The 26,425-nt window shown below is 40.0% G+C and overlaps 1 protein-coding gene and 1 long non-coding RNA gene across 17 annotated transcripts in view; both read right to left on the reverse strand.

The window, feature by feature from the left end:
* Positions 1–26,425, reverse strand: part of LOC115968078 (putative disease resistance protein RGA4) — a 68,996-nt gene that overhangs the window by 14,581 nt on the left and 27,990 nt on the right. The gene's annotated exons all lie outside the window — the stretch shown is intronic.
* LOC115968081 lies at positions 11,579–15,668 on the reverse strand. Of its 12 annotated transcripts, none has more exons than XR_004086653.1 (7): positions 15,237–15,668; positions 14,891–14,971; positions 14,377–14,563; positions 13,922–14,046; positions 12,639–13,476; positions 12,406–12,540; positions 11,579–12,072 (listed from the first exon to the last, which is right to left on the reverse strand). It is a non-coding gene; the product is annotated as an uncharacterized LOC115968081 (long non-coding RNA). The 12 variants fall into 12 exon arrangements; XR_004086647.1 differs by having other exon boundaries at positions 14,891–15,151; XR_004086651.1 differs by having other exon boundaries at positions 14,377–14,444; positions 14,534–14,563; positions 14,891–15,668.

Here is a 26,425-nt window from a genome sequence, read left to right on the forward strand (position 1 = left end):
GGCTCCCTGCCCCAATGCTTCACGGGGGTCCATTACTGGAAACGGCCTCCCTGAGGGACCTCGGAGACGGCGAAGGTGAATACGTGGCGGACGCATTAGGGAGAACCATATTACTCCCTAATGATATGGACGAGCTGAAGAGAATGAGGATGTAGGAGGTTTTTCTCAGCACCAAGAGATACTTGTGCATGGTAAGATTTCTGGCCACCTAACACCTTATCATCCCTTGTTACCGGTTTACCGCTCACTACGCGTTCATCTTTCTTGACAGGCTCTCCAGGCAACCTATAGGATGGAGGAAGAGGTGCATGACAGGAGTAAGGCAGCCGAGAACGAACGTAAGAAGCGCATAACAGCCTCAAAAACACTCGAAGCTTCTGAAAAGGAACTCGCTAAAGTCAAGGATGATTTAATAATGACTACTCGCGAGAGGGATAACGTCTCGGCGGGCCTTGATAGTGCCCAGAAACAGGCCAAGGACCAAACCAAGCGCGCAATTGAAGCCGAGGACTAGCTGCGAATAGCCAAAAACCTAATCGAGGATTTGAATAAGCAGCTGACCGTGGCCTTACATGAAAAAGGAGTGGCAGACTATGCCCAGGATGAAGCCGTACGGGCAAAGCAGGAGGCCGAATTTGCCAGGAATGAGGCAGAGGCTGCCAAGAATACGACCGAGGATGATGGTTATAACATGGGAGTAGCCGAAACCCAAGCCACCCTTAAGGTGCAGATTCCTGGAGTATGCAGGTTTTATTGCTCCCAGGTCTGGGAAGAAGCATTGAAGCGAGCTGGAGTGGACGCTTCATCAGATTTGTGGAAGGCAGAGAGCGTTTTCTACCCGGCGGCCATCCGTGACACCACTTCCACTAGCTCTGTGACCACGGATGCTCAACCCGAGGAAGAGGTCACCCCGTCGGGAAACTTACAAGCCAGTGGTTCTACTAGCATGGCGCCCAAAGAGGGAATACTTCAAGATGTGGTGGTAATATCGCAGCATGCGGATCCTGAGATACCTACAGAAATTACTGAACCCAAGGTGGGCGTTCAGGTATCGAGTACAGAAGAACTAGCCGCTCCTGCACAGTTGCCACAGGCCATTCCCCTTGCTGTGGTCACTCAGGGTACCAGTGGGTACCAGTGTTGGCCCTGTTCAGTCTTCCTTAGAAGAAACCGTCATTCCAGGCATTGAAGCTGATCCTAATCCCACCTCCAAAAATGCAACCGACAAACAAGCAGAAAAGTAGAAGCCTTGGTTGGGCTTTTGCATTTGTTTCTATTTGAACGATTAATTTGTCTCTTTTCCTTTCGCAAACTTCCTAATTTATCGATAGTTTCCAAGTATTTGAACATGTATATATTTGTTATCCGCCCTTGTTAATGCGCATTATTTGCTTATAAACTCTGCGCTGACTCATTTTAATATGTACAAATAACTATGCATGCAAGACATTTAACACTATGTTCCTCAAACTCTCATTTACTTGTGCCCACAGAGGCCTTAGATTCATTTCTAACCTTTGTTTTTACGAAGATATAAGCACCATTTTCGCCATCACGCAGAGTAGCTAAATCTCGTTTAGTGTTTAGTTTTCCACATCCAGGTAGTTGGTTTTCCCACAGGCTTGAGTCCGAGGACTATGCAATGCCTTGGTTCTGTCCAAAACCTAGTTTTCCACATCCAGGTAGTTGGTTTTCCCACAGGCTTGAGTCCGAGGACTATGCAATGCCTTGGTTCTGTCCAAAACCTAGTTCTCCACATCCAGGTAGTTGGTTTTCCCACAGGCTTGAGTCCGAGGACTATGCAATGCCTTGGTTCTGTCCAAAACCTAGTTTTCCACATCCAGGTAGTTGGTTTTCCCACAGGCTTGAGTCCGAGGACTATGCAATGCCTTGGTTCTGTCCAAAAAGTTTTTCCACATCCAGGTAGTTGGTTTTCCCACAGGCTTGAGTCCGAGGACTATGCAATGCCTTGGTTCTGTCCAAAACCTAGTTTTCCACATCCAGGTAGTTGGTTTTCCCACAGGCTTGAGTCCGAGGATATGCAATGCTTGGTTCTAGTTTTCCACATCCAGGTAGTTGGTTTTCCCACAGGCTTGAGTCCGAGGACTATGCAATGCCTTGGTTCTGTCCAAACCTAGTTTTCCACATCCAGGTAGTTGGTTTTCCCACAGGCTTGAGTCCGAGGACTATGCAATGCTTGGTTCTGTCCAAACCTAGTTTTCCACATCCAGGTAGTTGGTTTTCCCACAGGCTTGAGTCCGAGGACTATGCAATGCCTTGGTTCTGTCCAAAACCTAGTTTTCCACATCCAGGTATTGGTTTTCCCACAGGCTTGAGTCCGAGGACTATGCAATGCCTTGGTTCTGTCCAAAACCTAGTTTTCTCTTTGTATGGGGCCTTGGCTTGCCTTTAGCTCTAGGGGAGCTAGCTCTTCAGCCAAGCCCCTTGAGTTTATCTATACGGTTAACGTTACCAAGCGCCTAGTTTGTTCCGTACAAGGAGCTTTAGCTTTTAGGGGAGTTAGCTCTTCAGCTAAGCCCCTCGTCAAGAAACGTAGCCCCTAGTGAGATTTTATACTTGAACTCTATAACCAACGGTTAGAAATAATAGAGGAAGTGTTTCAACCTACCATCTGCGCCAACACGCAAGCCTTTCCCACAGACGGCGCCAATTGTAGGGTCACGATTTGTGGCGGACCGTAACAGTGTCGGGTTCGCACGTAAAACGGCCCTAACAATATCATTTGTAGAGCGTGGGTTTGAAAGGCTAGGCCTTGATCGATAGGCGGTGGGTTTTTCAGGGGGTTCATACAAGGTTAAATGATCGTCACCCCTAGAGTACTTCTCATGGAGGTGGGCTGGGAGGCTCTCGTTTCTTGGCCATTTTTTCCCCGCCCACTTTCTTGGCGCACCTTCCTTTTTATTATATAGTCCGGCCTAGTTGATCCTGACCCTCCACTTGTAGGTCAGGCGGGAGCTTATCTCTGTGTCCGTCCCGTCAGCCATCCCATCTAACTTTCTATTAGTTGCATGGATCAAGGTTCACACTGTCCAAACGTCTTTTCTTTTCAACCATCTCTGGGTATTGGCAGGTGCATTTACTGAAGAAAGGACGCGTTTTCTTTAGTTCAACTTTCACACCCTGCTTCCCTATGGGCCCCATTTCGTTCACATCCCCTGGAGGGGGGCTGTTTGGGGGTTGCCTACACCGCAGTGTGGGTCCTTCTATTACAGCTCCGGAATACCGAGGACAGGGTAAGTCCTCAGCCATTCCCTTCGCCACGTCGGCCATTGACCATTCGTCCTCGGTAGGATACCCCTTCGACACGGGTTCTGGGCCCAGGTAGAGTTTGGGCTGGGTTGCAGACCTCTCGGGCCCACATATATATATATATATATTTTTTTTTTTTTTTTCCTTTTCTTGCTTAAATAGGTAAGAGTTCTCATTCAATGAAAAATGAGTGTTTGTACATTTTATGGTTCTCTTTCTTTTCTTTTTCTTTTTTTGAGAAACCAGACTAGTAACAGGCTGGGGCTTTATTCATAAAACTCAATGAACATCAAATAATACTGAAGGGGCAATATCCTCAGGGACAATGTTTAATTGGCCTTTTTTGCTAGAGCATTAGCCACAATATTACCATTGTGTTTAACATGACAAAAATCTGAAAATTGAAAAACAGAGACTTGATATTGAACATCATCAATGATATTTCCAAATGGCAAAAAATTGGGATCCCCAAAAGTAATGGCTTGGATAACTATAAGTCGCCTTCAAAAGCCGGTTAATCTAATTTTCCAAGCAAATTGAACTATCTGTTGACAAGCAAGTGCCTTCAATTCAACTACTGATTGAGATCAGGATTGGAAGAGATAAAGCTCCAATTACTTCCCCACTGCTATCTCTAATGATCACGCCAATACCTGCTGAGTTTGTTGCTTTAAAGATTGTACATCAAAGATGGTTTTATAATTTTCAGTTAGTTTAATTGATAAAGTTTTTTCTTGTTATATGATGAAATTTCAATATATTTATTTAAAAAAAATAAAGATTTGTTAACAAAAATAGAAGGAGAGGGAGGACTTTGAAAAATTATGAGGGGTCATTAAAAATTGCTCCTAAATTGATTAATTTTGTTAATAAAATAAAAAGGAAAGGTATAGTTTTGAAATACAGGTGCAAGACTGACATAAACATAAAGTCAATAACTCTATTCTACTATACTTAAGGCCCCATTCATTTATCTTTTCAATTGAATGCATTATGATCTCGGACCAAACTCCAGCAAATTCTGTACCAAATTGCTCAACCGACAGATCATTTAATAGTGTGGTCAGGTCAGTATGTGGTCCTCTTCTCACACCTTTCCTCTTTATCTCTTTTCCTTTCAGACTCTCAACGACCTATACGGCAAATAGAAGGAGACTGTTGTTGAATAATATTGGGAATTTTTTTTTTTTTGGTTAAAGGAAAAATATTTATTACCAATGGTTAAGCAGAGATTATTTAGTGTCAGTTTGGATACAGCTGAAAGTCAAGTCTACGTTTTGCATTTTATCTTTTTTTTTTCCCTGCATCGTTTCTATTTTTGGGGGACAAGAATACTATTTACATACTGTTAAGCACTGTTTATATACTGTTTGATACTATTTATGAATTAAAAATAGGTCCCACGATACTATTTATACATTTAAAAATAATTTTCCTACAGTGTTTTCAGTTTTCAGTTTCAGCAACAATAAATTCAATCCAAACGAAACTTAAAAGCTAAGGTAAAGTCTTTCCACACCGAAAGTTTCACAGACATGATGCCAATTTTACTTAATTCTAACTATTTTGGTAGGGATTTGGGAAAATTCTATCAATTTAGTGTGTGATTTTAAATTTATATTTTCACATTTTAAATAATATTATACATATTTTTACATACTTTTTCATTCACACATATTTCAAAAAACTTCAAATAATAATTTTCAAAACTACTTTACCACACACTCCATCTCTCATATTTCTATCTTTTTGTCTCTATCTATATTCTTTTCTTCCTTTTCTTAGTATTTGTAGGGCGTAAATGATTTATGGGCCAAGCCGAGGAGGATTATGGCCCAAGTTCAACAAAATAGGCTTTGGGTATCGCCGAGGGTAGTTCAGTCCTCGGCAGACCCAAAGTTTCCCCCTCGTAAAGAAGGGTAAAAATGGTATAAAACTGAAATTCGGAAAAAAGATCTAAAATATCCGGGGAAAGCTGCGGTTATTATCATTTAATGTTCTGAACCCGACAGGGCCGCATTCTTTGGCTTTTACAACCACCCCTAATGACTTTGGGGGATAGACTGATGGGACAAGTATCAGCCTTGGAAAGATTGACCCTACACGTGGATGAAGGATAAATGGATACAGGCGAGTATAAAAGGAAAACTAAGTAATCTTGGGAAGGGGCGGGGAAAAAGTGGCCAAGAAACGAGAGCCTCCCAGCCCACCTCCATGAGAAGTACTCTAGGGGTGACGATCATTTAACCTTGTATGAACCCCCTGAAAAACCCACCGCCTATCGATCAAGGCCTAGCCTTTCAAACCCATGCTCTACAAATGATATTGTTAGGGCCGTTTTACGTGCGAACCCGACACTGTTACGGTCCGCCACGGATCGTGACCCTACAATTGGCGCCGTCTGTGGGAAAGGCTTGCGTGTTGGCGCAGGTGTTAGGTTGAAACACTTCCTCTGTTATTTCTAACCGTTGGTTATAGAGTTCAAGTATAAAATCTCACTAGGGGCTACGTTTCTTGACGAGGGGCTTAGCTGAAGAGCTAACTCCCCTAAAAGCTAAAGCTCCTCGTACGGAACAAACTAGGCGCTTGGTAACGTTAACCGTATAGATAAACTCAAGGGGCTTGGCTGAAGAGCTAGCTCCCCTAGAGCTAAAGGCAAGCCAAGGCCCCATACAAAGAGAAAACTAGGTTTTGGACAGAACCAAGGCATTGCATAGTCCTCGGACCCAAGCCTGTGGGAAAACCAACTACCTGGATGTGGAAAACTAGGTTTTGGACAGAACCAAGGCATTGCATAGTCCTCGGACTCAAGCCTGTGGGAAAACCAACTACCTGGATGTGGGAAAACTAGGTTTTGGACAGAACCAAGGCATTGCATAGTCCTCGGACTCAAGCCTATGGGGAAACCAACTACATGGATGAGGAAACTAGGTTTTGGACAGAACCAAGGCATTGCATAGTCCTCGGACTCAAGCCTATGGGGAAACCAACTACCTGGATGAGAAAAACTAGGTTTTGGACAGAACCAAGGCATTGCATAGTCCACGGACTCAAGCCTATGGGGAAACCAACTACCTGATGTGGTGTTAAATACTAGGTTTTTGGACGACAAGGCATTGCATAGTCCTCGGACTCAAGCCTGTGGGAAACCAACTACCTGGATGTGGAAACTAGGTTTTTGACAGAACCATGGCTATTGCATAGTCCCGGACTCAAGCCTGTGGGAAAACCAAGTACCTGGATGTGGAAAACTAAGGATTTTGGACAGAAACCAAGGCAATTGCATAGTCCTCGGACTCAAGTTGTGGAAAACCAACTACCTGGATGTGGAAAACTAGGTTTTGGACAGAACCAAGGCATTGCATGGTCCTCGGACCCAAGCCTCAGGGGAAACCAACTACCTGGATGTGGGAAAACTAGGTTTTGGACAGAACCAAGGCATTGCATGGTCCACCGGACTTAAGCCTCAGGGGAAACCAACTACCTGGATGTGGGAAAACTAGGTTTTGGACAGAACCAAGGCATTGCATGGTCCACCAGACTCAAGCCTCAGGGGAAACCAACTACCTGGATGTGGAAAACTAGGTTTTGGACAGAACCAAGGCATTGCATGGTCCACCGGACTCAAGCCTCAGGGGAAACCAACTACCTGGATGTGGAAAACTAATTTTGGACAGAACCAAGGCCTTGCATGGTCCTCGGACTCAAGCTTATGTGGAAACCAACTACCTGGATGTGGAAAACTAGGTTTTGGACAGAACCAAGGCATTGCATAGTCCTCGGACTCAAGCCTGTGGGAAAACCAACTACCTAGATGTGGAACCAACTATGGCACGTAAACCTCAAAATCCATCCGAGGAGGACTCCTAGTTCACAAATGGGTTAATACCTTGAATGCATAGATTCCACAATCTGCCCTCGGTACGACGCAATTCATTACCCAAAAACACAATCAAAGTCCCTCGCAACTTAGCTACCCTTTCAGACGAATTATTTAGAGATTATCGTTCTCGGACATTGGTCTAACATGCATCGCGTAGTACTCAGCGCTTATCCCGGTTAGTTCCAAGAATTTAATTTATTGAAAGTTATCATTGTTATACTTGATAATATTTGTGAGTTTGAATTAGTAGGAACCTGTATTAAAGCATTTTTTCTGCTCGGAATATCCTTAAGAGCAAGCTTGCATTTAATATTCATGCATAAAGTAGTTGTTACGGAGAAGAAAGATATGTATAGAGAAATGGCCTCCTGTTCTATTAAAACAAAGGAACAGTACAGTGTACAATGAAAAGCTGAAACAAGCTTACACTAAAGCTGACTACATAAGTAAAGGGAAATACAAGCGAGTGGAGAGAAAGCCGTGGGGACAGCTCAGAGGAGAGGTTGGCTACTGCGCCAAGTTGTTGTCTAAGGAAACTATTCCTCGACACTTCTGCATGCCCATAACTCAGGCAGCCAAAGAACCTGACCTCAGGCTAACACCATCTACAGAAACGGCGCAGGGAGCCGGAAGTTGGGAAGCCCCCGCAAGAATTTGCCGGTTACAAGGTAGACAGTGCTGATGGTGGAAATTCCTTCTTCGGACATACCAAAAATCTGGCATGACCAGAACCTGCTTCGGATTTTGACTGAAAGGGGGGGAGACACCCTCCCCCCTCCGTAGAAGTGTAAATTTCTCTTAAGTTTATGCTTTCTTGGCCCGTGCATCACTCCTTCGAGTCTCGGGAGGACACAGCGCCTCCGCGGTGGAGAAAGTTCTTTTTCCCTAACCCTCGCCTCAAACATGATTTCCTAAAGGAGGAAGCTGAAGGATTTGTGCGTAGGAAAAGTAACTTTCTCTCCTATTTTATATCAAAAGATAAAATAGTAGCATTTAATTCACGCAACGTCCCAAGGAACGCTACAGACAAAATGTCTCTGGCTCGATTTCCAACGTCGTCTGCAACCCTGAAGTTAGAGGAGTCTCGAGAAGGCGCACCTCGAATATTGGGACGCCCAAAAAGTATCGCGTGGCCTGAGAATACGGAAATACCCCCTAATTTTGGGCCCAGTCAACTCACGGCCCAAGCCCGATTTAGCACAAGGGCCCGGGGACAGAACCTAGGTCTTGCATGGTCCTCGGACTCAAGCCTATGGGGAAACCAAATACTCGGGTAAGTAAAGGTTTGAATTTCGTAAGATGGGCTACTTGATAAAAACGTCAAGTCACTTCGTCTACGGCTTAAACACCATAGAAGGTTAAGGCCAATAAGGGGGTAAGGAAGGTGGTGGGACGCCTCAGCATTTAGTCGTATAAGAGGGCTATTCATTTGGCAGGGGATATGTCCTCGGACGGTTATTTCTCACACGGCATCAAGCCTTCGGTTCTCTCCTCGGCTAGTTCCGGGTAAGTACTATTTTTTACGGGTCGGCCTTATTGTGCCAAGCCCTTCTATTAAAGCTATGGCGACATCATTTTATTGTCAAATATTTTGGTCTTAGTCGTCATTGATTTAGATGCTATATTATTGTGCCGAGCAGCGCTTGCAAATTTATGAAAACATAGAGACATAACATGCGAAATAAGGTAGACAACAATTTTTATTAATATAAAAAAATCATTACAACATACAGAAAGGGGCTCAAACGAGCCTATACAAAATGTAAACTGCCTAAGCAACCATTACATCTGTAGTACAGAAAAGTAAACTGTCAAGCGTCTTTTAAACTCGTCTCCAAAATTTCTCCAATCTCTGCCTCATTGCTGCTCATACTAAGAGAGGGACTCACTTTAAAAAAGAAAATGAATGAAGAAGAAGGAAATAGTAAGGAAGAAATCAATGACGAAGATGAAGGGGATGAATAAAGAAAATGGAGGACATGAGTAAAAAAGGAGGAGAAGAGGAGAGAGAGAGATGAAGAGACAAAGAGAGGAACAAAAGATAGAAAAGAAACAGCACCAGGGCGGAACTGGTGCTGGGAAGACAATAAGAAGAGGGAGGGGGAGGGCACCAAGGAGCAGAAGAGGGAGAAGCAGAAGCACTTAGCCCCTGCCTCAGCCCTGACTCCTAACACGCCGGTGCCATATTAGGTACACTCGTGAGGAGCCGGATGGTAACGATCTTGGGGGTTCTCGACTCAGTCACGTCGAAAGTTTGACGTGACGAGTCCCTGCTTCGGATTTTGACTAAAAGAAGGATGAGGTTGATTTTGAGTCTTCGCCATCCTTGTCCCGATCGAGCCATGATAAGCTTTATCGAAACGTGGCGTTTTTGGGAGGGGTGGGGCTTTTGCATCCCTTGTTGTTATGGTAAAGTATTTTACGATTAAGAGTATAAACCAGTGAGTAAATCGAATCCTAAGGGAGGCTAAGTATTCCAGAGTCGCAGGGGGATGAAAAGGGATTTTTGGTAAAAACAATAACCTCCTCCTGTCCTACTTATACAGAGGGCGGAGCGGGGGGCATTTAATAGGTTCAGATCTCCAAAGGAATCAGCAAACCCAAACACGCCGGTTCCACTTCTCCACCCCATCCAAATAAACCGACGAATTAAAGTAGTCTCGTAAATAGTGATTAATCAAAGCGCGTTTTGGATACCCCAAGCGATAAGAGCGCCTCAAGCGCGAAATTAAGAACTATCTCGTAGACCGGTGAATCTCTTGGGCATATGAGGAACCGCCAGCATGTTTAATAGGCCGAATGGATTGGGCCACAGGAAGAAGTTTGGCGTCACCAAAACCCCCCTGTCCAGCCCAGAGGTTGGACAGCCGGGTTTTGAGGGGCTAATGTAGGGCGTAAATGATTTATGGGCCAAGCCGAGGAGGATTATGGCCCAAGTTCAACAAAATAGGCTTTGGGTACCGCCGAGGGTAGTTCAGTCCTCGGCAGACCCAAAGTTTCCCCCTCGTAAAGAAGGGTAAAAATGGTATAAAACTGAAATTCGGAAAAAAGATCTAAAATATCCGAGGAAAGCTGCGGTTATTATCATTTAATGTTCTGAACCCGACAGGGCCGCATTCTTTGGCTTTTACAACCACCTCCAATGACTTTGGGGGATAGACTGATGGGACAAGTATCAGCCTTGGAAAGATTGACCCTACACGTGGATGAAGGATAAATGGATACAGGCGAGTATAAAAGGAAAACTAAGTAATCTTGGGAAGGGGCGGGGAAAAAGTGGCCAAGAAACGAGAGCCTCCCAGCCCACCTCCATGAGAAGTACTCTAGGGGTGACGATCATTTAACCTTGTATGAACCCCCTGAAAAACCCACCGCCTATCGATCAAGGCCTAGCCTTTCAAACCCACGCTCTACAAATGATATTGTTAGGGCCGTTTTACGTGCGAACCCGACACTGTTACGGTCCGCCACGAATCGTGACCCTACAGTATTGATTCATGATCTTTTTATATAAGTTCAATTGTTCATTTTAAGTCATATTTTTTAGGGTTCGATTAATATGTGCCCTTAGGGCACATATTAAGTTTTTTGTTTTTGGAAATATTTTTTAAGGAATTGAAAAAACTGTCATTACTTTTTCAATTCTCGAGAAATTTTTTTTCAAAAATGAAAATTAATGTGTACCCTTAGGATACACATTAATAAAATCCTATTTTTTAACCTACAATCATTTTAAGTTATATTTTTTAACCTACTTGATTGATAGGACTACTTGATTGACAGGACGAGCACAACAGGCTCAGTTTTTGGTCTTACACTTGCACAATCTGCGCACACTCCACAGCACTGATGCCACTGCACAAAGCTTGATACTTGATAAATGACAGGGCTTAGCACTGCATAGTCACAGTGCCGTTGAGTATATAATATTTTATAATTTAAAAAAAGTGGAAAACAATTTTAGGCCCACCACTAACACAGGCGACACAGCTACAAACTCCCTAATCCACCCACATGGGCCACACCCAACGTATACCCACTCAAATTAATAATATATTTTTTTATGCAAATTTTTAGTTTATTAATTATTATTAGTTATTATATTAACTAGTCACTAACCCGTGCGATGCACGGGCTAGATAAATAAAAAGATAATTAAGAAACCACATGGGGAAAAAAAATTTATTAATCTATTGTCAAAGGGTCAAATGACAGTGTGGAAAACATTTCATAAATAACTTATAGCTCTATATTAAAACTAAAAGTAAAGTTTCAATCATTCTCTTTCTATAAAACATTATTGAAACTATATGTGGTTTACCTCAGTTTCAAATAGAAATTACTTGAAGAAACAACTATTTTGAATCATTATCTGAAAAAGGAGTGACATAAAAAACTAAAATAAGATGAAATTCCTCAAACATATTTCAGCATCAATGTCCAAGTTGAGCTTTATGTATAGCAACCAATTAGTCACTCCAATTGAAAGAACAATGTTTGAAAGAATCTGCCAAGTATCATATTCACTTACAATTTTCATCCACCCCCCTAAATCACTAAACTATACATCTAACTACCTTAACTTCAATATTGAATACAAAGATAGAGCCAAAATGTCTCATAAGAAAATGCATACAATAAAGAGCCTTGAAGCCAATAATGGAAACCTGATAGAGCCAAGTCTTTTAGCAGCTCATAGCCCAATCCATTAGCCCCTACTTCTAACACTTTCGCATATTTTGCAAGATCCTCACTCAATTCTCAACTACCACCAATTAAAACAAAAACCTTAAAAGTTTTAACACATTTGAATAAGGATTAAACCCAAGAAGATTGAAGCTGAAAATTGATAAGAAAGAGTAGTACCATGTGGGGGTACCTTGTCTGCCAATTAAGTCCATGAAATACAAAAAAAAGAACTGCACCCATAAAAGTTGAACGAAAAGTAAAGACCCAAATATTATAAACTGAAGAAAATAAAAATTACTTTAAGAAATTGAGTGAATTTGAAGGAAATTTTAAAAGCAACATTGCCTTCACATAACCAAGTATATGCTTTGAAGAGCATCCCAAAAAATAAAAACATATACCTGAAAGACCAGAGACAACCTTCACGGCCTTCTACTTTGATCTATCATCACGTAATCTTAAATTTACACAATCTATTTAAGACTTAAAGATTCCATTTGTGGCACTATGAGATGATAGCCTACCTTAATAAATAAAAATAGAATTGGTAAAGCAAATAATACCTTCATAGATTTCATCCCATCCAGTGTAGTAATGATGTCCATTTTTCTTTCCAAATCCAAGGTTTTTGTTCTCTAAAGATTTCATTGCATCTTCCATCTCTCCAACTTCTCTTTTATGGTTATTGTCTCTGCTGCCTAATGAATTAAAAGAATATAATCAAAATATTTAGTCAAAAACCATGTTATATGTACAAAAGATTGCAAGAATTTTATTTGTATTTATTTTATTTTACCTCATCATCTTCACACAGGTTCAAAATTTCTGGTAGCACCAGACTCAACAATATAGTTGAAATTTTGTGAGTCAGTCTTGATGGTAAGCTCAGCAAAGCATTTGTACATTTGCAGTAGAATCAGAACCTCCGAATACCTAAATAATTGTCACCAATAACATCTACTTATGGGAAGCATCATGTGTGCTTGACCCCTCAAGCCTCTAGGTTGGACAGGTGCGTAGTATTTGCTTAGCACCTTCCTCCCTCCCATCCTTCAACTATTAAAACCAAGAAAATTTTCAAAATCCAACACCTAATTGTAATGTGTAAGACACAAATAAACACAAAATCATAAGATTTCAAGTTAATATAATATACAAACAAATAAAAGAATTGAAAGTCAAAGATTTCAAGTTTTGCATATCTACTCTTTGATTCATTGTGACTGTTTTGGTTCTCATTAAAATTATAAAATATGCAGATTGAAGTGGCTTTTCATTCTTCTTCTCATAGTCATGCTCCAGTTCCTCCCGACACATAGACACCTAGTAATTAGATAAAACATATATAAAAAAATATGCTAAAGTTCCAAAGATTGGTCATTTGGTTGCATTCAGATAAAATAATAATAATAATAACGGAAGAGAGAACAAACAATCTGTGCAAGAGTATAAAACTAAAAGAGAAGAAAAACAATCTGTCCAATACCAGAGCAATCTCATATACATAATATTCGACTCCATGCTTCATCCGGTTGTGTCAGATTAACAATTAATACAGTAATCTCTTCATAGTATTAGAGGGGACTGGTTTGACAGTAGTGAAGGGTCTCCCATAGATCTCTCTCCAACTCTCTCTGCACAACACATATTCATTACCGAAAAAAAATTCACTGAAAACTATAACAGAACAAAAGGGCCTAAAACAAAATTGGAACAGAAAATTAATAATTCCGTTGAAATTGTAATTCCAAAAACATACTTTCAAGAAGCTAAACTGCATAAAACACACAACCAACATAATATATGTTCAAATGAAAATCCCAAACTAAAATAAAGCACAATCTTCTAGTCATTTGATTTAGATTTAGAAAGAAAGTATTCTATTGCAATGATCATTATAACTTATTCAACAGATTTTAACACCTTTAAATTTAAAGCAACAAAATTAAACAATTAATTTGCATTTGTCAAATGACTACACTACAACATTCAAGCTTCAACAACAGATTTTAATAGTGATCAAGTAAACCATTAAATAAATAAATAAATAAACTAAAACACATAGGTTTGCTAGCATACCCCCTAACCCAAATTCCTCCGCCAATACCAATACCAAAAAACCCTTTCAGTTATTTCTCCGCCTTTTCTGCTTCTTGGTGTTGTAGATGTCTTCAATCATGCTCTGCTTTTTCTCATCATTCAACCTTAATTAAAACCAACAACCCAAATAGTATTAATAATTGATGAAAGTTTTTAAATAATAATAACTTCTATAAATCAAAAGTCCTAAATTACAAAAATTTTAAAATAAGAATATAGTTCCTGTAATCTAGATTCAGTGTGTGAATACTCAACAAAGCAACCATAATATACATAACCATAGAAAAGAAAACTCAGTTCTCACACGACACAACAAAAATTTCAATAATACAAAGCCTAGAATAGCCAATACTATTTCTAAATTTAAGCATGATTGGAATACAAAATGTGATGGGGCTACGAAAACAATTAGTATTAAAAAAAAAAAAAATTACCAAAATTGCAAATGGGTGTGTTCAAAGTTGAGGCTTTGGTTGATTTTGGAACTTGATAAACGAAGAGGCTGAGAAAAGGAGGCTGATGAATAATTTAATTTCCTTGCAAACTCGAATATTTATTGCAACACGATATCTGATTGAAGAGGCATCTTACCTAATGCTACTACCCTGCTTCTATTATTCCCTGCATAACAAAAATTGTGTTAGTTAAACAGGGAAGATCAAGAGGACGCAGCTACGAATATGATTGAGGAGGAATGCTTGGAAATCTTAGCAATTTTACATGAACTATTAAAAACAGCTCCTATGTATCTTATAACCTAAATTTGAAACTAATTCCAATCAGGTAAAGCTAATTCTGTAAAGAGTGGATTACGGCATGGAGCAGAAATAGCAGCACAGATATAAGAAATATAACTACAACCAAAAAATATAAAGAAACATATGTGCTTTTTCCTGAATATATTTCAGTGCATATCCAAACATTTTTGCATTATTCCTGTACCCATACCTTTCGTTCCTTTGGTACAATAAGCTTTTCCTTTGTGGTCAATCTTACATTGACCTCCTTTGATATAACACTCGCGACAACCTTCAGTCATACGCACTTCAAGTAAAATCTCAGCAGATAACAATCTAAACAGGTCATTACCTTCATTTTGCCAGTTCAATGGGAGATGAATGATTGGACATTTAGGTGGAGAGGGCGTTAAATTATAATGTGGAGGACTATAATAGATGTCATAGTTACTGCAATTTGTTCTATTAAAACCTGTAGGGGCAGGAATATTGAGAGCGCGGTTGCATTTGAACAGGGTCAGGATTAATAACAAAATCAAAAATCAAACCTAACTTACCATATCGTCTCCCCAACGGCCAGATGATTCGCAACGTTCATCTAGAATCGGACTCCCCCAGATCTCGAATTTCTGTAAGTTATAGGAAAGAAGTTCAGCAGTGACTTTAACTTTGGGCAATCGCAGATCTTCAGAATCGTTTTTTGCTTTTGGGTTGTGGGTTTGATATGGTCTGATTATGGTGGTTTGTGTGTTGCGGTTGTTGTGGGTGGTGGAGGTGCTGCTGCCTACTGAGTTGTGGTGGTTGTGGGTGAAACGGGAAAGGAGAAGGCAGAGATTGTGGTTGTGGGTGAAACGGGAAAGGAGAAAGGCAGAGATTGTGGTGGTGCATTGAATTTTTTATTTATTTTTTTATCACTCAGTTGTGGTGGGACTGTTTTGACTGAGGAAGGAGAAGGCAGAGATTGGGTTTTGTGTTTATCGGGTTTTAAAAGTTTTATGTTGCGTGAAAATTTTTTTTTTTCTTTATGTTTTTTTTTAAAATATGCTGACGTGGAAAATTGTGGGAGTTTCAAAAGTTTCGGTTTTATATATATATATAGATTAATAATCTGATATATATTTGTGGGGCCCAATAATTTATGGGCCAGGCCCATTTACTCGTGGAGAGTCCGAAGGCCCAAGCCGAGGAGAGTTATGGCCCAAGCCCGATAACATAGATCACAAGACAGTTTTGGAATACAGCTGAGGACAGTTCAGTCCTCGGCAGATCCAAAAATCCCACCGGAATGAAGGGGTAAAACTGGTATAGGACTAAACTTGAAAAGAGACCTAAAATATCTTGGGAAAGTTACCTTTATGACCCTTCCCAGATAAGACTCTGCACCTAGCAGAGCCGTATTCTTCAGCTTTATCAATCATCCCCAACAATTCTGGGATTAGACTGATGGGACAAATATCAGTCTTGTGAAGGTTGACTCTACACGTGGACGAAGGACAGCTAACGCAGACGAGTATAAAAGAAGAAAGTAAGTAAATCTAAGGGGGCGGCATCCCATTTCCAAAAAAAAAGAAAAAACTCCATGGGCGGAGATACTTGAAGAACACTTGCACTTCAGACGAAAAACCCACCGTTGGGTAACCGGGGTAAGGCCTTAATGATCCTCGGATCAAGTCCGAGGAGTCCAACCCCATAGGATGTGACGCGGTAGGGCTTAAATGTCCAAACCCAACTCCTTTTTTCTACATGAACTCCTCTAAAATCAAGACTAGAACATCGCCCCATGACCAAAGGCAAGCTTTTCAAGCCCACTCTCTACAAATCATATTGTGAGGGATCTTTCATGTGCGAGCCCAACATCCTTATTGGGCCTCAAAAGAATCGTGTCCCTACAATTGGCGCCGTCTGTGGGGAAGCTTGCGCGTTGGCGCGGGTGGCGGTGGAGTCGACTCTCTAGCAAGCAGAGGTTCGTGAGGTTTCCTACGTCTCCGGCAACACACCGCTGTTGCTCCGACATAAACTTCTGCTAGGGGCTACGCCTTGCGGTGCCAACGGCGCGGGCAGCTCTAGGGGCTTTTGGCCACAAACCAGCTCTCCCCGCCCTGGTCTAGGGGCTTACATTCGAAACATAAACGAAAGTAAAAAAAAAAAAAGAAATCTCATAAGTTTTGGACAGAACCAAGGCCTTGCATGGTCCTCGGACTCAAGCCTATGGGGAAACCAAGTACAAAAAAGAAAGCTCAAAAGTTTTGGACAGAACCATAGAGTTTATCGTTCTCGGACATTGGTCTAGCATGCATCGCGCAGCACTCAGTGGTTATCCCGGTTAGTTCCAAGAGTTTAATTTATTAAGGATTACCATTGTTATACTTGATAATATTTATGAGTTTAAAGAAGTAAGAATCTGTGTTAAGGCATTTTTCTGCCCGGAATATCATTAAGGGCAAGCTTACATTTAATATTCATGCTCAAAGTAGTTGTTGCGGAAAAGAAAAGTATGTATAAAGAAATAGACACATCTTTTATTAAGACAAAGGAACAGTACAGTGTACAATGAAAAGCTGAAACAAGCTTACATTGAAGCTAACTACGTAAGTAAAGAAAAATACAAGAGAGTGAAGATAAAGCCAAGGATGTAGCACAGAGGAGAGGTTGGCTACTGCTTCGAGACCTTATTCCTCCTCAATGCTTTTGCACGCCCATAGCTCAGGCAGCGAAAGAGCCCAACTTGAACCTCACACCGCTGAAGGAAAGGTGCAGGGAGCCGAAAGCTGAGGAGCCTTCACCAAAAATTTGCCTGCGACGAGGTAAAGGCACTGGTGGCGAAAAATCTTTCTTCTGACACACCAAAATTCTGGCATGAACAGAACCTGCTTCGGATTTTGACTAAAAGAGGAAGAAACGCCCCTTCTCCTCTGTTGAAACGGGATATTCCCTTGAATTTATGCCTCCTTTGCCCGTACCTCGCTATTTTGAGTCTCAGGAGAACACGGCGCCTTTGTGGCGGAGAGAGTTCCTTTTCCCCAACCCTCGCCTCAAACATGATGTACTAAGGGAAGAAACTGAAGGATTTGTGCGCAGGTAAAGCAACTCCCTCTCCTATTTATTTAAAAAGATAAGGTGGTGGCATTTAATTCACGCAGCGTCCCAAGGAACGCTACAGACAAAATATTTCCGGCTCGATTTCCAATGCCGTCTGTGACCCTGAGATTAAAAGAGCCTCGTGAAGGCGCACCTCGAACACTGGGACGCCAAAAAGTACCGCGTGACCTAAGACTACGGAAATACCTCTTAATTTGTGGGCCCCGTAAATTCGCGGCTCAGGCCCGTTCTGCATGGGGGCCCAGGGACGGAACCAAGACCTTGCATGGTCCTCAGACTCAAGCCTATGGGGAAACCAAGTACAAAAAAGAAAAAATCACAAGTTTTGGACAGAACTAAGGCCTTGCATGGTCCTCGGACTCAAGCCTATGGGGAAACCAACTGCTCGGATGGGGAAAGTCCCCGGCTCAAATACTGTAAAATGTTAAGGCCAATAAAAGTGTTAGGATGATGGTGGGGCACTCCACCATTCGGTAGCCTAAGGGGGCTGTTCATTTTGGCGGATGATATGTCTTTGAATGATTACTTCCTACACCGCATAGAGCATCCAGTTCTAATCTCAGCATTGTTTCGGGCAAGTATCGTTATTCACAGGTACGCATTGCTATGTCAAGCAACTCTGTTAAAGTTATGGTGACATCTTTTTATCAGCAAGTATTTTAGCCTTATTTGTCATCGATTCAAATGCTATATTATTGTGCCGAGCAGCGTTTGCAAATTTAAAAAAAAAAAAAAAAGCATAGAGACAGAACATGCGAAATAAAATAACAACAATTTTTATTAATACGAAAAATTATTACAACGTACAAAGAGGGGCTCAAACAAGCCTATACAAAATGTGAACTGTCTAAGCAACGATAACATCCGCAGTACAGATAAGTAAACAATCAGGCGTCTTTTAAACTCGTCTTCAAAGTCTCTCCAATCTCTGCCGCAATACTGCTCATATTATGATAAGAACCTTCTTTGGAAAAAGATGAAGGAGAAGGAAATAGTAAGGAAGAAATCAATGAAGAAGATGGAGAAGATGAATGAGGAAGATGGAGGACATGAGTAAAGAATGAGGAGAAGAAGAGAGAAGAGATGAAAAGAAAGAAAAGGAGCAAAAGAGGGAGAAGAGAAAGCACCAGAATGGATCTGGTGCTGGGAAGACTAAGAAAGGGAGGCGGAGAGGGCCACCAGTGAACGAAAAGAGGAAGAAGCAGAGACACTTAGTCCCTGCCTCGGTCCTGACTCCTAGCACGCTGGGGCCATATTAGGTGAGCTCATAAGAGAGCGGTTGGTTATGATGATGGGAGTTCTCGACTCAGTCACGCCGAAAGTTGGACGTAATGAGTCCCTGCTTCGGATTTTGGCTGAAGGGAAGGTGAGGCGAATCTTAAGTCTCCGCCACCCTTGCCCTGATCGAGCCATTTCAAGTTTTATTAGAACACGGTACTTTGAGGAGGGGTATGGTTCCTTCATCACTCGTTATGGTAAACGTATTCTGATTGGGTGTATAACAATTGGGTTAAGTAAACGCTAAGGGGGAGGGGCTGAGGATCTCGGATCTCGGAGAGGCAAAAGGGTCTCTGTACGAAAGTGATGGCCTCCTACTTGCCTTCTTATAGGGAGGGCAAAATGGAAGGTATTAAATTCGTTCTGGTTTCCAAAAGAATCTGAAAAACAAAAGGTGCGTCCGTTCCACTTCCCCACCTCATCAGATGAGCCGTCGGACGTAAATAAGTCTCGTAAAAGGAAGTCATTAAAGGTGCGTCTTGGACTGCCAAACGGCAGGAGCGGGTCACGAGCAAATTGAAGGGAGCGCCTTGTGAGCCGATATATCTTCTGGGCAGGTGGAGAAACCGTCAGCATTAATGGAGGGCTAAATTAAAGGAGCTGTAATTAAGGCTCGGCATTGCCAAAACCCCCCTTTCCAACCGGGAGGCTGGACAGCCGGGTTTTGAGGGGCTATTGTGGGGCCCAATAATTTATGGGCCAGGCCCATTTGCTCGTGGAGAGTCCGAAGGCCCAAGCCGAGGAGAGCTATGGCCCAAGCCCGATAACATAGATCACAAGACAGTTTTGGAATACAGCCGAGGACAGTTCAGTCATCGACAGATCCAAAAATCCCACCGGAATGAAGGGGTAAAACTGGTATAGGACTAAACTTGAAAAGAGACCTAAAATATCTTAGGAAAGTTACCCTTATGACCCTTCCCAGATAAGACTCTGCACCTAGCAGAGCCGTATTCTTCAGCTTTATCAATCATCCCCAACAATTCTGGGATTAGACTGATGGGATAAATATCAGTCTTGTGAAGGTTGACCCTACACATGGACGAAGGACAGCTAACGCAGACAAGTATAAAAGAAGAAAGTAAGTAAATCTAAGGGGGCGGCATCCCACTTCCAAAAAAAAAGAAAAAACTCCATGGGCGGAGATACTTGAAGAACACTTGCACTTCAGACGAAAAACCCACCGTTGGGTAACCGGGGTAAGGCCTTAATGATCCTCGGATCAAGTCCGAGGAGTCCAACCCCATAGGATGTGACGCGGTAGGGCTTAAATGTCCAAACCCAACTCCTTTTTTCTACATGAACTCCTCTAAAATCAAGACCGGAACATCGCCCCATGACCAAAGGCAAGCTTTTCAAGCCCACTCTCTACAAATCATATTGTGATGGATCTTTCATGTGCGAGCCCAACATCCTTATTGGGCCTCAAAAGAATCGTGTCCCTACAATATTATATCAACTTATTTATATATATATATATTTTTTTATTTGAACTTATTTATATTTTAGTAATACTAATTTATTAAATCATGTAATAAATAAAAATAAAAATATATTTTCAATAAGAATAAAAAAATTAATTAATAATATTTAATTACTATTTAAATATAAAAATATTTCACTTAAAATTTTCACCTAAGTCTCCAAAGTTGTTAAGCCAGCCTTATTTCTTTCTTGATGCCAAATGCAGATAAGCATATATTAAACTTGTTTTCCCCTTTTGTTTTCTCTCTATCTCACACAAGCACTCTCTCACATCACACCCATATCTCAAAACCTATCTCTTTCTCTTTCTATATTCAAACCCATAACTTCAGGCCGAATCTTGCATTTCGGCCGAAATTAACCGAAACAACCCAGAACACCCGAAACTTACCGAAACAGGTCGAAATTTGATCCGAGGTGGAACAAGGAGGGCAACTATTCCAATTTATATGCCGGTACGAAATTTTCCAGCCATTCTAGCCGGAATGGAACGAAATTAATAACAATAAACTAAACTACTCGTCAACAAGCAATTGCCTTCAATTCAACTACTAATTGAGAGCAAGATTGGAAGAGATAAAGCTCCAATTACTTCCCCAGTGCTATCTCTGATGATCACGTCAATACTTGCTGAGTTTGTTGCTTTAAAGACTACTACATCAAAGGTAGTTTTGTAATTTTTATTTACTTTAATTGGTAAAGTCTTTTATCGCTATACAGTAAAATTTCAATATATTTATTAAAAAAATAAAGATTTGTTAACAAAAATAAAAGGAGAGGGAGGACTTTGAAAAATTATGAGCGGTCATTGAATTTTGACAAACCCACAATTATATTACATTTTTTTTTTATATCCTCCATGTTTGCAAAACTTCAAGAAGATCAAAGATCAATAGCTTATGTCATCAATCAAGTGTTTAAATTTCGAGTTTTTGTAGTCTAAAATTATACACAAAAAATAAGTTTATGAATCAAATAGTAAATAACATCCGATTGACATGAAATTTGACATGCTTTTTAAGAACATAAAGAACATACAATTTAATGGTTAGATTTTCAAAATATGTAGCCAAATTAATTTGTTTAGTGAAAGTTGTAGTTTTCAGCTATAACTAAGTTTGTGGTCAAATTCTGTCCTCAAAATTTGTTCTTCTTAACAATAAATTGAGCCTTTACAAACAAAAAGAAAAATCCAAGAAAATTTTTATTTAACTAAAATTTTGAAAAAGATGTAACTTGCAGTATTGATAGTGAGATTATCATGTAATGAAATTTTTATTTAACTAAAATTTTGAAAAAGATGTAACTTGCAGCATTGATAGTGAGATTATCATGTAATGATTTCAAAATATATATATAACAAAAAAAAAACCATAGAAGAAAATTGTAAGACTTCATGTATTTGAGTTTTTTTTTTTTTTGGTGGTTGTCAATATATGAATTTATCTTTTTATTAGATTTTGTTTAATTTAAGTTTCTTTATGACCATCCTGGAAAAAATTTATAAAGCTGATGTAGGGCCCCTCCCTTCCATTCCCAGTACCCCACCTGGTTTTCCTTCTACTATGGGGCACGGATCGCCATCGTGCCATTCACCAGAGACGATAAGGAAATCCTTGTTTAATCCCTTGTTGGAGTCAGGGAGACATTGGATTAATCGAACCCTTTCGTCCCTCGTCTTCATGTAGTAGGATTTTCCCTTCAAGTTTTGGAGATTATAGCACCAGTTCACATCATGGTGGGTCAGTCTTAACCCCATCTTCTCGTTTAAAGCGTCCACGCAACCCAGAATCCTAAAAATGTTGCCGGCGCACTGGGTGGGGGCTAATCGGAAGTGCCTAAGGTAACCCCTCGTTACCGGCCCCATAGGGATTCTCATACCCCCCTCTACAAAGGCGAGGACGAGAATTACTACCGCACCCGTTTCCCTCTTATAGTGCCACTCCCCCATCTTACAATGCCTCAGACTTACGTTGGGAGGAATCCTATAATCGACGATGAACTTATTCATCGCCTCTTCAGTATCAACTAATTTCCTCAGTCTCAATTTAGCCATCTCTATGATTTACTAAAAAAACCCAACCCGCGACGGAAGAAGAAAGGGAACCAAAGAAAAATAAACCCAGAAAAGAAAAAGCACGAGTTAATGGAGGTAGGGAACTTACATAAAAGAGGAAAGGCGCTTCGGATAGGCTTTTTGTGCTAGAGATAGACTTGAATTTGGACGAAAGTTCAGATGAACCCAGAATATACGCGCTAGAACTCTTAAGTGCAAAACTGAAGAGACAAATCCATTCCAAAAAATCTCTTATACTTTCTAGGGTAACTACTCAAATTTTCACGCCCATAAAGACCAAGGGATCACCACCGTTCGATCTTCATCATGCCGTAGAACATGAGAAACACAAAGCTGCCCGTATTTAATGAGGCCACGTTTCGCCTTCCAAGGGCTCTAGGAACGTGTCACGGGCAGATAAAAAGTCTCGGGAACCGATAGGTGACAAGGATGGACAGGCATTGGCAGATATCTGATGTCATCAAAACCCTCCTATCCGTCCGAAGAGTCGGATAGCAGGATTTTGAGGGGCTATTGTAGGGCCGGGGAGCTTATGATCCGGCCCACACTCTATCCGGGCTCAGGGCCCGTGCCGAGGAGGTAGTGTGCCGAGGACGAGTGATCAAAGGCCAAGGGGTTAAGGGGAACAGTCGAGGACGACCCTATTCTTGGCACTCCAGGACTTCGATGAGAAGAGCAACATCTTAGTGAAGGCTATCCCCAAACCGCCCCATGAAGGGGATGTGAGTGGAATAGGGCCCACGTGGAGGTACGGTGCAAAATTGGTTGAAGGAAAATACGTCCCCTCCGCATTAAATGCACCTGCCAGCGTCCTGATCATGTTAATGAGAAAAGACGCTTGGACGGTGTAACTTCGATTATCGCAACTAACAGAAAGTAAGAGGGGACAGCTGGTGAGACGAGTACAGAAGTAAGCACCTGCCTGACCAACAAGTGGAGGGCTAAGATCAATCAAGAGGGACTATATAATGTAAAAGTTAGTGCACCAAAAGGGGGCTGGGAAAAATGGCTAAAAACTAGAGCCTCCCAGCCCGCCTCCAGGAGAAAGACTCTTAGGGCGAAAACGATTTAACCATGTATGTACGCCACGAAGAACCCACCATTTGGTGACCAAGGCCTAGCCTTTCAAACCCACGCTCTATAAATGATATTGTTTGGGCCTTTTTACGTACGAACCCAACATTGTTACGGGTCGTTACAAATCGCGTCCTTACAGCTGCCATTGTACATATACACTTAGATTAAACTATAGTAGAATTTCTATCTTTATAAAAAAATAATAATAATAAATCATTTAGGGAAAGTTTTATATCACTTATATGGGAAATTGAATAAGCCATCAAAACATGAATTTTTTTTTTCCCATAAAAACTTTTTTATAAATGGTTCATTAACAAATACCCTTAAGACATTCGTTAACTTTTCCCTTTATATATAGGGAAATGCTAACGGATGCTTAGAACAATGGTTAACAAACTACTTAAAAGAAGTTTTTATGGGGAAAAAAATAATTAATATTTTGACAATTTTTTTCATTTTCCATAAAAGTAATATCAAAACTTTTCTAAAATAAATTGTTAACCATTGCCCTAAAGATACCCATTAGTTTAGGGACATTAAATACAATTGTATTGTTAAGGGAAAAGTGCAATTTGCCCAAAAAAAAAAAAATTTATAACTAGCGAAGTTAAATTAAATCAAAGTAGGCTAAATTTTGAATTAAGACTCACAAAATTAAAATTTACTAAAATATATGCCTTGGAGAGACTGTTTCCTCCTTTGTACTAAATGCTAACTGCAAGTACATGCTAAATTGCCAATAAATGATCAAAAGGGTTGTATTTACTAGAGAATTGAGATCTTATGATTCTTATCCTTGTGCATGTATAATTGACGAGTTAAATAAAGGGTAGCTACATTTGCATTATACCCTATGAACTAGTTGCAATTGCAGTTGATATTCCCCATAATAGTTTATATGGCCTAATTTGACTCGGTATAATCTTAATGCTAAACTTAACATATGTCAATATATGTCTTTCCAGTCAAATTCTACATACAAATCTATAGAATTCGAGCTATCCTGCCAAGCAATGATGCTTACAGCATTCACATCAATCTCAATAAATCTATATATAATTTAAAAGTGAAACGTTTGATTTTCTGTTGACTACTCTTCATTGCGTCACGTTATCACATATATTAATGCCATGTATACATTTAAGAAAGTCAAAAAGTTCTGCCTTTTCATTTTTTAATAGTCACATTTTCGATAAACAGGCACTTTTACATTCAATAGGTACTTTTTTGTAGTGACGGAGCCAAAAATTTGACTTTGGGGGCTGAAAAATAATAAGATGATTAAAAAAAATTTATATGTAATATATATATACTATGTACCATAGTTAAATTAGTAACAGTACTATCTTTTTTTTTTTTTTTTTTTTATTTTGAAGAATGAATCAACAATTTTTAAATTACTCATAAACCTAGATTTTAAAATTAAATTTTAACTCTTCTATATAATGAGTTAATGACTATGGTACAACTAAATTCCTAATAGACTAGCACACCGTCTAGCTAGATTTTCGATTCATGTTTCTAATTATACAGCATGGATGGAGGAAGTTCCTCATTCTTTACTCTCTGTAGCAGAACATGATGTAGCCAATTTGGCAATTCAAGTTTAATAAAGTTCCTTAAGTTCTTTCTCAAAAAAAAAAAAAAAAAATCCTAATAGACTAAAAAGTAAAGATTATATTAGTTTATTTATATTATACATTAAAAATAATATCAATTTCAATAATCATAGTATTATATTATATACATTATTAATATATTTATTAATTTGATGACAAATAATAAAAAACAAGTAGAGGAAGGGTCAAACTTGAGAGTATTTGCTTTTGCTTTTGAAGATAACTTGAAGTGTACTGCAAACCATATAGGTGTGGCACTTGAAGCAAATTGTAATCTCAAAACTGTAAAAAAAAAAAAAAAAAAAAAAAAAAAAAAAAAAAAAAAGGTTAAAATGCAAAACTGACCCTCTAAATTTTACCTTTTGTCATTTCAGTCATCTAAGTTTGAGTTTTGTCATTTTAGTCCTATAAGTTTCAAGTATAGTCAATGTAGTCCTCCGTTAGTTTTCTGTTAAATGTTACCGTTAACTTACTTTTTTTTTTTTTTTTTTTTTCAAAAAACTGATATATGTTATTTTAAATTTTTTATCCAACCCACCGAAAATATAAAAAATCATCCCACCCCCACAGTGAAACGTCCATACTAATGGTTGAAATCAATGCCCAGCTTTCACAAATTTCATTTTTGATCTATTTTTAAGCCCTAAGATATAGCAGCAATATCCTTTCCCAAGAAAATTAATTTGCAGCATAGTGCTTACAGAGACAGCTAGCATCTTCAATTGATACATTGATAATAATCCTAACTAAAAGAAGGAACAGCAAAGCAATACAAAAGAAAAAATAGTCGGTGGAATGTTGACTCGGTAGAGCAGCAAGAAAATTACAAAGGAAGATAACAGATACGAAATAACATATGCAAAACTGAGTTTTATTCTTTGGAGGCTGGATTTTCTTGTCTATTCCTATGGCTTGGATGGCCTGCACATTAGTGCTCTCTTCTCCCTCTCAGTCTCTCTTTCTCTCTTTCCCCCTCTGTCCCTCAAATTTCTCAGTTCAAGGGCTGCTAGGGTACGTTGGGGGTGAAGATGATTTTTTATATTCAGTGGGCTAGGGGAACGACGTCGTTCCCTGAGCCCTTTATTTAATAACGTTTTTCAGTGTTTTG

The sequence above is a fragment of the Quercus lobata genome, chromosome 11, assembly GCF_001633185.2.
Source record: "Quercus lobata isolate SW786 chromosome 11, ValleyOak3.0 Primary Assembly, whole genome shotgun sequence".
NCBI classification, from domain to species: Eukaryota; Viridiplantae; Streptophyta; class Magnoliopsida; order Fagales; family Fagaceae; genus Quercus; species Quercus lobata.